The sequence below is a fragment of the Dipteris shenzhenensis genome, chromosome 16 (assembly GCF_047967505.1).
Source record: "Dipteris shenzhenensis isolate YYH24624 ecotype China chromosome 16, Dip_SZ_1.0, whole genome shotgun sequence".
Classification (NCBI taxonomy): domain Eukaryota; kingdom Viridiplantae; phylum Streptophyta; class Polypodiopsida; order Gleicheniales; family Dipteridaceae; genus Dipteris; species Dipteris shenzhenensis.
The window spans coordinates 23,536,581-23,544,509 of record NC_141611.1 but is presented as its reverse complement, the minus strand read 5'-3'; positions in this window follow the sequence as shown (position 1 = coordinate 23,544,509).

Sequence of the window (7,929 nt, the reverse complement as noted above, 5' to 3'; positions counted from 1 at the left end):
GAGTCGAGCATCTAGAGCTTCACCTATTGTTTTAACTTCTTGAAGTGACAAAAAAGTTGAAGAGGTAGAATTATTTCTCAGCCAAGTGGCCAACAAACCTACCCTACTGGGGTCGGTGAGACCAGGGACATTCAGGGATAGGAAAGAAATGGGTTTACTTACCATTATTTTTCTACCCCTTTTTGGCCCTAGGGTTTGGGCTACTTGCATGTGTAGAAGGGCCTTTGGTTGTAGATAGTCTCCTCTTGCTGTGATCAGTTTCTGTAGGTTTACCTTTAACCACTATGCCTTTATCTGGTTGAGGGGGGAGAGGAAGATCTTCTTCCAAATCATCAAGATCCTCTCTAAGCATATCATCACTCTTAATGATTCATGCTCAAAGTCCTTGTCCCCAGTCACCCCCCTGTTCTAGTTTGGGAATGAGCTAGAGGCTAGGTTCAGGAACCATTTCTGCTAACGCTTGGAATGTTGGAAGTAGTTCTGGCATAAGATAGCAGAGAGATAACTTGCTTTGGTTTAGTCGGACTGACTGGGTGGAATGGAGTTTCCGCCTACTTGGGAACATTAAGCTATTTGGGAGTCCATTTTTCATTAGGACCTTGAGGAGGTGAATTGGGAACGTTCTTATACAGAACCTCTTGTTCTCTTAATCCAATATGCAATCCTTGGACATGTTGTTCACACCTTGCTATCTGCAACAATGTAGATGCCAAGTCCCCAACACAAGCATCATACAATGAGATTTGTCTTATGTATCCTTCAGATGCCAACCAACTCCCATGTTTTGACTCTGCTAGATTTGTTTGAGGAGTATTGGCCAGAGCTTCGATGTCCATTATCAGATCCAAAGTAACGAATTAATGTTATACACAATAAACTTAGCATCAAATGCAATGAAGGCAAAGTTCATCATATAGTTAACTCAAAACACTTACCTCTTGTACCATGAAGTTACCCCAATGAGCTATCCTATCCTCCCACCATGACATCCATTGATCCAAGAATGGAATGTCACTTGAACTCACATGGTTATTTCTCCACCAGGTTCTAATGATTCGGGATTGCTCTTGTGCAATTTCCCTTGTTTGTGCATCCCTCCATACTCGACATAGCTGCAAGTGGGTGTCTCTGAATCTTTGATACACATATTTATTGGTGATTCTCTGGAGTCCTTGTTCCCAATGGAAAATGCATGATCTCTCTCGTGCCTCCATGACATTCTCAGGGCCATCATTGTAGAGACAGTGCAAACTGCTCTCCAATTTGCTTGTGCCTCATCAGCCATAAACCCAAAGAATTTGGGCTCAGCAAATCCACATTTTCTTACAACATCATTTAGCATTCTCCAAAATTGAACCTGAGCCTCTGTGTCCTCTTTCTTAAACTCGCAAATGGCAATTGTCAAAAGTTCTCTCACACTACAATTCAAAGATCTCATTGTTTCACTAACAAATTTAATTTTGATTACATCACAATAATACATAACAAAAAAAGGGATCTACCTTGGATCATAAACATGAGCTGCCATTGTTGTCCAACCATGCACTCTGCAAACATGGTCAAAATGTACCCAAGCCTTTTCAAGATCACTACCAGGTTGCATCCTATTGACAAGATTGACTCCCGAACCTCTACCCTTACAAGACATTTTCATCACATAGCAAGGCTGGGACTCAACCACTAACCAGGAAACAAACACCCTTGGAAAAAATCATATCTAACATGTTCCTTCAAGTAAATGATACAATCTAATGAATCTTGTCATGGTTGCAATGTAACTAGTGCCTCATGAATCCATCTCCGAAACCTAACAACAATTATGGCATGTGCAAATGTTAGCAATTTCGGGCTTCAACAAACTACAAAATTATTCCAAAATGAACACCAAACAAAGCTCCAAACTAACCTCCTTTGATTTGTGTAACCTTGGAGTTGGCGCAGGAGGTTCTCCCACATATCCACTGACAATGCAGTTGACACATCAAGAACCTTGTGTACGGACAAGAGATGATGGGAAATTATTTCCTTTGCCAATTCTTTTTCAAATTTTATTTGCTCCAATATTTTTCATCTCCAATACTTTCTCTTGTACAAATTTTCATGTATTTGCTACTTGACGCCTGATTTCAATAGGAGAAACATCATGATCATGGTAACCAACGTGTATTGCCAATCTTGTGTATCCAACATATTCTGGCTCACAATAATATATTTTTGCAAAGCATCAAGAGTGACAAAATGGTTGTTCTTCACAGTGTAAACACTCAAGAGTACCATTCTCAGCACCAAGGTCTCCTATGTCTGGAACATTTATGATTCAACCTCTCCACTCTCAAGTATTTGGTCTATTGTGTCTGAGAAGGAAACCACATAATGGGTTTGTGCATTCAAATGAGCCTCCACAATGACTGACCCTAATCTTAGCAATTTTTGACAAAGATGGAATAGAAGTGGGATTTGTTCTTGACTAGTTGTGTGGATCATATGCATGTTGCATTCCATCCATTCCGCTCAAATTTGCATCCACTAGAGGCAACTCAAAAACAATATTCCCATTATAATAAGAAAGTAAATCGTGTACCTGATGATGCTCATCAGCACGCTTTATGAATTTTGCAATAATGGACTTTGGTGCAAGTTGCATAACCTTCTCTCTCAAGCTAGATTCTTCAACAAAGGAGGTGCCCTTCCCTTTCACATCCACATGTTGCTTCGGAATTGCCGGTATAGTCGGCTGGGAGAAATTCCGACAAGAGGACATGTCCTTCAAATCTTTTGGAGATGAAAAATGGCTCCCAATCTCTCCTTCCATTGAACCAATGCTTCCACTAGCATCCACAGTCAAGATCTCCACAAACGTACCATAATCCACATCAAGGTCATACACCATAGCTCCATCAGTAAGGAGCAGAATTGGAACTCTTCTATCCTCTATACAATTTTGTCCCTCTATAATCATTTGGAACAGGTGGAACCTGCCCTTTTGCAAATTGAAGTTCTGGCAAATCCTTTCTTCTGAGATTCTACAATGACCAGAATGCACCTTCACCTGCAATCTTTCTTCATGTTTTTTGGAGAAGAATGTCATATACTTGGAAGCCATCTCTTATGAGAGTGTGGGAGAAAACCTGCAAATGGAGAGAAAATCGAGAACATCAAATCTAGGAATGGAAGGAAACTCGAGAGTGTGTGGGAGGAAGTCCAAGAATGGAGGGAAAGTCCGTAGCAAAAGAAATGGGAAGACGAGTGTGGAGGGAAAGTAGAGAACAAGAAACGAGAAATTTAAAATTTGAGGGAAATTTGAAAATGGGAAAATCTAGAAATGAAAAAAAAGGGGCAAGAAATGGGAAGGGGAAATGGCCAAAAAATCTAGATACTCCACTACTCAAAGTTTTTATTATGGAAAGTGTTATGTGTTTTTTCAAATTAGCTCTCCCCAGTTCTAGCTCTTATAGACGCTATTAAGCTCTTGCAGGTGGCTAACTTTGAGGCGGTTTGGATGGATGGCTCTAAGCCTTTATGATTGACTCAAAGGGGGCGCATACCACCACACACGCATTGCCATACCATACGGGCCTACACTCCCCTCATGCCTACAAATCTTAGATTTGGACTCTGCAAATCTTGCAAGGTCTGTCTCCATCTCTTCATTTTGTGTTTCTTCGTATCTTTCCATCTCTGCAGTTTCATGATTTTTGTTCATCCAAGATCGCCGCTGCATCTTACACACACACACATCACTATGCATAGGCTTTGCCTGTGAATCACACCTCGTTCACACACAATCGCTTGCCAGCAGTTGAGTGCTTCCAATCAAAACTCTTAGACAGTCTCCCCGATGTCATTTTAGTCCGTTTATCTATCAAGGACCCTTTCCCCCCCAACAAGAAATTGAGGACCCTATATCCTCACACTATCTTCCCCAACGACGTCGCCCTTGAGAGAGAAAAGGATCACTTACATTAAAAATGTTAAACTGAGTTGGCTTAAGTTTGTGCCCCGGTTTGTGAAGGGTATGCGGATGATTCCCCCGCTTTCTGTCAAACTCTCCCACTCCCCGCTTCTTCTTCTTCTTCTTCATTTTAATGTGAATTGAGTTGGTCATCTTCTTGTGATGGGGTTTTCTGCACCCGGAGTTTGAGTTAAGCAGGCGTTTTTCTATAGCCCCCCTTTCTTCCTCTCTTCTCTTTCTGCAGCCCCCCTTTCTTCTTCTTCTTCTTCAGGTACGCTCCCTTCATCTCCATCTCCATCCTCCCTCTTATAGATCTCGCCTCTTTCCTTCCTTCTTTTCCTCATCCTCCATTTTGCATACTGCAGACTCTCTGTTCTTCTTCTTCTTCTTCTTCCTCTTTGCCATTGCCATTGCCGGTCTTGCCCACCTCCTCCTAACCTTCCCTTCTCAGCGCACAAGCCCTTCCGCCTGATTGTAGCGCACAAGCCCCAACCTGCAGTCTGCATCCCATCTAGTTTATTCCAAGCTCAATGTAACTCGCATCCCCCGCGAGGAGTGCAGTCTGCATTTTGCAATCTCCCGCACAGCTCCAGCTCCAGCTTCCGAGTGAATTCTGCAATTCAGTCCACCGCTTGCCGCTTTGTGAGATCACCCTCTACAAGACCTTCGCCCCCCTCTCTCTCTCATTTTCCTGTTCCGTCCTTCGCCTCCCAATTCACACACGTCCGCGGACGTCCTCATTGGCTCCCAAGGTGAGATCCGTCGTCCACTCTCAGCCATCTCCTCCACTCGTCTCCTCCCTAAACTCATCTCCGCTCATCTCACCTCACGTTTCCGCTCGTCTCACCTCATGTAAGACTCTCCGCTTGTCTCATGCCTCCGCTCCTTCACTCGTCTCCTCCACTCGCCTCCACTCACGCCTACGCTCGTTCATGCCTCCCCTCACGCCTCCACTCATCTCCGCTTGTCTCACCTCACGTCTCCTCCATTCACCTCCGTCCACTCCTCCACTCCTTCAAAGCTCCTGCACGTCTCCTACCCCCTCCACTCCTTCACGTCTCCTTCCCCCTACACTCCTCCACTCGCCTCGTCTTCTACGCTCCACTCTTACGCCCCCTCCTCTCCTTCTACGCTCCTCACAGTTGCCCAGCACTTCGACAAGCCAGTGGTCTGTGATTGTAGTTCAAGCTTAAGACAACTCATTCGTCACGTCCCTTTGGCTTTTTACTCCGGAAAGGGGGGCTCATCGCCGAGCCCCTTCCCAGGATCATCTAGACTTCATTCTTCAATAAAGAAAAAAGGGGGGCTCGGCGCCGAACCCCCTTCCCAGGATCTTCTAGACTTCATTCTTCAACAATGCAAAAAGGGGGGCTCGGCGCTGAGCCCCACCCAGAAGTCTTATCAACCGCATGTCTGGCCCTTCTATGTCTCGTCCAGGAACGCTTGGCTACCGTCGTTAGATGCTCTGCCCCCATCCTCTGTTGTATACATTTCCTTTGGAAGCGCACCTTTTGGAAGCAAATGGGGGCGCTCGGCGCCGAGAGCCCCCCCTACAACTTTGCTGTTGCTCTCAGCAGCAGCCCTTTCCTTGCCTCTAGTGCTCCTTTCACTTCCCATGTCGTGCAAAATCTACATGTTTGTTATCAATCTCAATTCTATCTATTTGCAACAAGTCAAAAAAGGGAGGCTCGGCGCCAAGCCCCCCATACTAGTCTACACATCTGTTTTTTGTTACAAGGCCCAAGGGTGGGTTAGGCACAGAGCTCCCCCTACAAGTCTAGATGTCTCTATGGAATGAACAAGTAAAGTTATCCTATGAATATTGTCATCATGTAGTGTGGGGAGTCATTCCCCATCCTTAGAAAAGGATAAGATACACTAGTGTTTTCTCTTGTCTTTTAGAATGGGAGTGGGACTTTGTGGCCCTCACTAGGCAATTTTGCCAACACATTATATGGGAATGCGTGCTTGTTGTATTCTATAGTATGAAATTCTTTCTTATGTTCATAATTAGTTTCATTTGTTCTAATATGTCAATATATTTCTTTTTTATTATGCAGGTGTAAATTTGAGGATTCTTCTATCAATGGTGTCATTTTCTTAGGTGTGTGGCCTTTGCATTGTCATTTTCTAAGCATGAAAGTTAGTTGAATTTGGTATATACTAATTAATATCTCTTTCTTTTTTATTAGATAATGAGTAGCATGACCCGTCTACGACGGGTTACAGACCCGCTTCGCTGGGTCTCAAAGTTAAGACCATAAGTTGCCTTTAAGAGGAATTAAATTTAAGGTTTTATTTATAACTTTAAGAAATTTTCAAATTGTATCTCCATTCTCTCTCTCTCTCTCTCTCTCTCACACACACACACACACACATACAAATCTCAACATTTGTAAGCTTTTTATTAAATTTTCTAATCAAATCCAAATGAATCCCTAGGAGAGCCTTTATTAATAATATGATCTAAATTAATTGAATTAAATTGACCGACTATAAACAATCATCACATTAATTATTATATATTGATTTTTCATTTGAAGGTATAAATAAAATATATATTATTTATTTCACACACACACACACATGAAGAATTTTTATTTGAACATTAAAATGACGTTAATTAAAGTCAAGTCCTAAAATTGAAGAAATGCAATTTTGAAGAAGCTTGTTTTTAAAGAAGAGGTGTGTGTATGATGATAATGTTTGTATGTTTGCTTAGGAGTGTGTGGGTTTTTTTGTGCATTGTGGATGATTGCATGTGTGTCTATGTGTAGGCCAATGCAAGTGGATGTATGCATCTATATGTCCATGTGCAATCCAATATGATTGTGTACTCATGTACATGTGTGCTTGTGTCCCTATAAGTGTCTGTATATGTTCATGTGATGTATGTGCACCTTTGAATGCACATGGCTAGAATATCTACACCCATGCACATAAGTGTGTCAATTCCATCGATCTTACACCATGTCTCTATCTGTATAAACATACATATATACACACGTACGTACATACATACGTATGTACATTTGTATCTACGTATAAATGTACATACGTGTGTGTGTGCACGCACACGTGTGTGGGTATGGCTAGAGGCTTGAAGGTGGTAGCTTGTTGCACAAAGGCCACATGTGTCATTTCATGGCAATAACTCACCGCATGCCTACTCCACACACATGGTTGTCAAGCTTGTGTCTTAGCCTCTCTTGTTACATGTGGAGTCGTTTGAGCCTATCTTCTAGAGCCCTCACAATGTGCCACATATTTGAAAATAAAGCATAAACCCACCATATTGCCTTGTTACCCACGTGTGTGTGTGTGTGTGTGTTTGTGTGCGCGTATGTTTACTCTCTCTCTCTCTCTCTCTCTCTCTCTCTTTCTCTCTCTCTCTAAACATAAAATGTATAAATATAAATAAATATCATATATATAATATTCTCTCTCTCTCTCTCTCTCTCTCTCTCTCTCTCTCTCATGCCTCCAAAAAGCGATAAAAATCAAATGAAAAGCATTTAAAAAAGGATTAATTTAAAAGGCAATTTATATATGTGTATATATATATAAATTAAACATGAAATGTAAATATTGTATACATAATATAAAGTCTCTCTCTCTCTCTCTCTCTCTGTCTCTCTCTCTCTCTCTCTCTCTCGCCTTCAAACAGAAATAAAAATTAAATGAAAAGCATTCGACAAAGGATTATTAAAAGGTTTTAAAAATGTTATGTGTGTGTGTGTGTGTGTGAATATATAAACTAAGCACAAAATTTTGAAAAAAAAATATTTCATTTAAACTGCTCACTGCCGTGGCATCGCACGTTAGCAACTCGCCTTGTGTCTATCTGACAGACAATGTTCATCCATGTGGACCGACACGTGCCTACCTTGCAACCCCTCATCCAGACTATGCTTCCCCTTCTACTGTTGATAAAACAACAAAAGAGGTCAATCATTGTGCTCTGTCTGTTGCATTGA